The following is a 6,515-nucleotide window of genomic DNA, read 5'->3' on the forward strand; positions in this document are numbered from 1 at the left end:
AACAAACAAACAAACAGCCTAACATTAGTATCCCACTGACCTAGTTTTTCTGTGGGGCCCATCTAAGGTCATCAGCTTATCGCTCCTCTTGAATTTTCTCTTGGACGAAACAGAAACATAAACTCTTTTTGGCAGGTGTTCTTCCAAATGCCCCTGTGTTGAACTTGCAGGACTGGTGGCAGTGGGAGTGCAGGTTCAGGACAGGTGTGCTCTTCCTTGATCCACACAGAGAGCCTGCTTCTGAAGCAGATGGAGTCTCCCCACGGGGAGGAGGCCCAGGAGTGAAGGCCACTAGGCTCTTGGGGACTTCTCCAAATGCTCCCGCTCGACATGGGCAGCTCTTCTGAAGTAATTAAAACTTTTAAAAATTCTTTTAATTTAATTTTATTTTTGTTATTTATTGGCTAGAGACAGCCAGACATGGAGAGGGAAGGGGGAGGGAGGGAGGGAGAGAGGGAGAGAGATACCCGCAGCCCTGCTTTACCACTCACAAAGCTTTCCTGGGGCCAGGTGGTGGTGCTCCTGGTTAAATGCATGTGTTACCATGCACAAGGACCCAGGTCTGAGTCTTCGGTTCCCATCTGCAGGGGGGAAGTTTTGCAGGTGGTGTAGGTGTGCTGTAAGTGTCTCTGTCTCTCTCCCTCTTATCTCCCCCTTCCTTCTCAATTTCTGACAGTCTCTATCCAATAAATAAAGATAATAAAAATGTTTTAAAAAATTAAATAGAAACAGCCAGAAATTGGGAAGGAAGTGGGAGAGAAAGAGAGAGAGAGAGAGACCTGTAGCACTGCTTCACCACTTGCAAAGCTTTCCCCCTGCAGGTGGGGACCAAGGGCTTGAACCTGGGTCCTTGTGAATGGTAATATGTGCACCACTATCCAGCCTTTGAAGTTGTTTTTAATTAAGAGAATTAAGATGTTAAAGGTTCTTTAATATATATATATATATATATATTTAGTTATTCATGAGAAAGATAGGAGAGAAAGAACCAGACATCACTCTGGTACATGTGCAGCCGGGGATTGAACTCGGGACCTCATGGTTGAGAATCCAATGCTTTATCCACTGTGCTACCTCCCAGACCACTAAAGTTTTTTTTTAATATTTATTTTCCTTTTTGTTGCCCTTTTTCTGTTATTGTTATAGTTATTATTGTTGTTGTTGGATAGGACAGAGAGAAATGGAGAGAGGAAGGGAAGACAGAGAGGGTGAGAGAAAGAAACCTGTAGATCTGCTTCACTGCTTGTGAAGTGACTCCCCTGCAGGTGGGGAGCTGGGGTTTGAACCGGGATTCTTATGCTGGTCCTTGCACTTTTGTGTCACATGCGTTTAACCTGCGCTACTGCCCATCTCCAGAAAGGTCTTTTGAAGCATCACACAGGGAGAGGTTATACCACTTCGTGCCTTCATGTCTCTTTGAACGGCCCTGAGTCTATTTGGGGAGCTGGCTACTGCAATAATTAGCCTTTTTCAAGAGAAAGACAAAGGTTGTAATTATAGCAGTACACCATATATAGTGGTCTTTTCCAAAGTTTTCAAGGTCCTAGCCAACAGCCAACCAGCTGCCTGAGGCACAAAGCTCTAGGCAGCACTAAACTATCCTTAAATATGGGGAGGGGGTGGAGCACCTGGTTGAGCGCGCATCTTACAGTGCACAAGGACCTGTATTCAAGCCCCCGGTCCCCACCTGAAGGGGAAAAGCTTCACAAGTGGTGAAGTAGTGCTGCAGGTGTCTCTCTGTCTCTGACCCTCTCTATCCCTCCCTTCCCTCTTGATTTCTGACCATCTCTATCCAATAAATAAATAAAGACAATAAAAAATTTTTAAAAAATATGGCGTGGTGGGCAGTGGCACACCCAGTTGAGCACAGACATTACCATGCACAAGGACCTGGTTTTGAGCCCCTGCTCGCCCCCTGCAGTGGGGACGTGTCATGAATGGTGAAGCAGGTTTGCAGGTGTCTGTCTTTCTATCTCTTTCTTTTTCTTCCCCTCCTCTCTCAATTTCTCTCTGTCCTATCAAATAATATAGAATGTAGGAGGTGCAGATCCCCTAACCTGGATAGAGGCCTGACACTTCTACATTGAGTCTTGAGGAGGTAGACTGCAAGGCTGACCTGACCTAAAGGCATGTCCCTCCTCGACTCTGTAAGCTGAGATGGCACGAGCTCAGGGGCATGGGAGCTGCCTCCTTACACAACATACCCTAAAGGTTCCCGTTTCTCGTGCATGACCCATATGTAACCTCACTTTATAAGGTCATAACTTGGGTCCTTATAGGCTGGTAACTTGCCTTTGCGCCCGAGCTGGATATGAGAAGCAGTTGTAACCTAAGAGCGTGAATAAGGTGCACCTGGGGGTAATTAACATGGCGCAAGTGTCACGTGCTTTCCTCATTGGGTCCTATGTTCCTATAGGATGGTAATCAGTATATCAAACCCTGTGTATGAACAATAAATGAGCTGTCTCTCTAAAGCACTCCTGGAGGTTGGTCCTTCCCTCTGCGCCTCACACTCACCGCTGGTTCCCCGTGTTGCTGCTGCTTCTTCGCTGGCCGGAGAACGCACAGCAACAATAGAAAGGAAAGAGAAAGAAGGAAAGAAAGAGAAAGTAGGGAGAAAGGAAGGAAGGAAGGGAAAAAAGAAAAAGAAACAATGGCTGCCAAGATTGGTGGATTCATAGTGTGGCACTGAGCTCCAGCAATAACACTAGTAGCAAAAAAAAAAAAAAAAAAAAAGTATAGGTGGGCCTGGGAGATGACAGTGATTAGGATTTTGAGCTTGGAAACACTGAGGTTCTGAGTTTAAGCCTTAGCATCCCATGTGCCAAAGTAATGCTTTGGTTCTTTCTCTCTTTCTCTCTAGCTGTGTTAAATAAGTAACATCTTTAAATAAAAAGAAGAGGGAGGAGGAGCAATGAAATAAAAAGTAGATAAGGGTGGGGGTAGATAGCATAATGGTTATGCAAAGAGACTCATGCCTGAGGCTCTGAAGTCCCAGGTTCAATCCCCTGCATCACCATAAACCAATTTTTCTCCTCTCCGTGTGTTACAAACTCCTTGAGAGGCTGCTTCTGTCACGTATTTCTCATCTTACAGAGAAATTCCTATCACCCGCCCAAGCTGGTTTCCGCCCAGGAAGATCTACCTGCGAACAAGCCCTGGCCCTCTCAACTTACATTGAAAATGGATTCCAGAAGAATTTAAAGACGGGTGCTGTCTTTGTTGATCTCACAGCAGCCTATGACACGGGCTGGCACCGTGGTCTCCTAGTCAAGATCTCAAGATGCCTGCCTCTATGGGTGGCCAACACTATATCGTTTCTTCTCCAAAACAGAAGATTCCGGGTGCAGCTGGGTGACAAGTCTAGCAGATGGAGACTTGTCTCAAGTGGCCTCCCCCAGGGCTCTGTTCTGGCTCCTACGCTATTTAATATTTACATCAATGACCTCCCAGAAACTTCTTCAAGGAAGTTCATCTATGCCGATGACATCTGCTGTGCAACTCAGGCATCCCAGTTCGACATCCTCGAGGAAACACTCACAAAAGACATGTCTCTGATATCTGATTACTGTAAAAAATGGCGACTAATCCCTAGCACTGCAAAAACTGGTATCATCTGTCTTCCATCTACACCATGCCTCGGCCTCATGTGAGCTTAATGTGCAGCTTGGCGATACAAGAATCCGGCATGAAGCCCAGCCAGTCTATCTTGGCGTTACTCTCGATCGCACTCTGTCATTTCACGAACATCTCATAAAAACTGCAGCAAAGGTGGGCGCGAGGAATCACATCATTGCAAGACTGGCCAGCTCCTCATGGGGCGCGAGCGCTTCCACACTACGATCATCCTCTCTGGCATTATGCTATTCCACTGCAGAATACTGTGCCCCAGTATGGTTCCGTAGCCCCCATGTCCACTTGGTCGATTCCAAATTATATTCCTCCATGAGGATAATTTCTGGAACCATCCGTTCCACCCCGGTTCCATGGCTGCAAGTTCTTAGCAACATCGCCCCACCAGATATTCATCGGGATGCGGCATCATCTAAGTTCATTTCCCATGTCTACGCTCGACCGGACCTGCCAATATACGCGGATATCTTCGCCCACCCTGTCCAACGCTTGACGTCTCGTCACCCAGTCTGGTCCCCTATGCCTACACTGAACTTCTCTGTTCCAGTCTCTTGGAAACAGATCTGGCAGTCAGCTGAGGTAAAGAACAAACACCTCATCACAGACCCCTGCAAGCGTCAACCTGGCTTTGACCTAGCACGTTATGATTGGACCCTCCTCAATCACTATCGAACAGGCCATGGCCAGTGCGCCGCTATGTTCCATCGCTGGGGAGCCAGAGACGACCCGAACTGCCCCTGCGGCTCCAGACAGACTATGACCCACATAGTCAACGACTGCCACCTCTCCAGATTCAAAGGAGGTCTCGAAACTTTACATCAGGCTCAACCTGACGCTGTTGACTGGCTACAGAAGAAGGGCAAACGCTAGAAGAAGAAGAACCATAAACCAGAGCTAATTAGTGCTCTGGTTAAAAAAGAAAAGGAGAATCAGGTGGTAGCGCAGCGGGTTAAGTGCAGGTGGCGCGAAGCCCAAGGACTGGCATAAGAATCCCGGTTCAAACCCCCTGCTCCCCACCTGCAGGGAGCGGGTAGCCACTTTACAGGCAGTGAAGCAAGTCTGCAGGTGTCTATCTCTCCCCCTCTCTGTCTTCCCCCTCCTCTCTCCATTTCTCTCTGTCCTATCTTACAATGACAAAATCAATAACAACAATAACTATAATAACGATAAAAAACAAGGGCAACAAAAGGGAATAAATAATTTTTAAGAGTTTGTTATAAAAATGATAATAAATAAATAAATAAATAAATAAATAAATAAATAAATAAAAGGAGAACATTAAAAAAAAAGTAGATAATGGTCCGGGATGTGGTGCAGTGGATAAGGCATTAGACTCTCAAGCATGAGATCCAGAGTTCAATCCCCGGCAGCACATGTACCAGAGTGATGTCTGGTTCTTTCTCTCTCTCCTATCATTTCTCATGAATCAAAAAAATAAAAATATTTTCTTTTTTAAAAAAAGTAGGTAAGCTGAACTCCATCAAGATAAGAAGTTGTTGTGTCTTAAAGAATGGTATCAAAAAATGAAAAGACCTGGGAGAAAAATATTTGCAAATTATCTGGTAGTGAAACAGAGCTACTTGGCATGGTCCTATGAGGCTAAATTAACTTGACATATATTAAAAATATATATTTGTGAAAAAATGAGGAGAAAGAGAGAGAACACCAGGGCATTACCCTGGCACATTGCAATGCCAGGCATCAAACTTGGGATTTTTTAAAATAATTGTTTTATTACTTTTTTTTAATTGGGGAATTAGTGTTTTACATTTAACAGTAAGTACAATAGTTTGTACATGCATAACATCCCCCAGTTTCCCATATAATACAAACCCCACTAGGTCCTCTGAATCCTTCTTGGATCTGTATTCTCCCCACCCAACCACCCCCACCCCAGAGTCTTTTACTTTGATGCAATACACAATTCCTTTTTTTTTAAATTTCTTTATTGGGGAATTAATGTTTTACATTCAACAGTAAATACAATAGTTTGTACATGCATAACATTCCCCAGATTCCCATTTAACAATACAACCCCCACTATGTCATTCATCATCCTTCATGGACCTGTATTCTCCCCACCCACACACCCACCCCAGAGTCTTTTACTTTGGTGCAACATGCCAATTCCATTTCAGGTTCTACTTGTGTTTTCTTTTCTGATCTTGTTTTGCAACTTCAGCCTGAGAGTGAGATCATCCCATATTCATCCTTCTGTTTCTGACTTATTTCACTTAACATGAAATTTTCAAGGTCCATCCAAGATTGGCTGAAAACGGTGAAGTCACCATTTTTTACAGCTGAGTAGTATTCCACTGTGTATATATACCACAACTTGCTCAGCCCCTCATCTGTTGTTGGACACCTGGGTTGCTTCCAGGTTTTGTCTATTACAAATTGTGTTGCCAAGAACATATGTGTACACAGATCTTTTTGGATGGATATATTGGGTTCCTTAGGATATATCCCCAGGAGAGGAATTGCAGGACCATAGGGTAGGTCCATGTCTAGCCTTCTGAGAGTTCTCCAGACTGAGAACAGTCTGGACCCTCTCCAGCATTTGCTGCTGTTACCTTTTCTGGTGTATGACATTCTCACAGGAGTGAAGTGGTATCTCGTTGTTGTCTTTATTTGCATTTCTCTGACAATCAGAGACTTGGAGCATTTTTTCATTTTTTACATTTCCAGAATAAGCAAGCTCTACAGTAACAAAAAATAGATGAGTGGTTTCCAGGAGCTCTATGTCTGTGTGTGAGGGCAAGGGGGAGTTGTGGGGAGAAGCTGTTACATGGGGTTTCTCTTGTGTATGATAAAAATTTTCTGGAATTATATGATAGAAGTGGTTGTACAATTTTTAAAAATGATTTTTTAATATTATTTTT

Source organism: Erinaceus europaeus, chromosome 3 (assembly GCF_950295315.1).
Source record: "Erinaceus europaeus chromosome 3, mEriEur2.1, whole genome shotgun sequence".
Taxonomy (NCBI): domain Eukaryota; kingdom Metazoa; phylum Chordata; class Mammalia; order Eulipotyphla; family Erinaceidae; genus Erinaceus; species Erinaceus europaeus.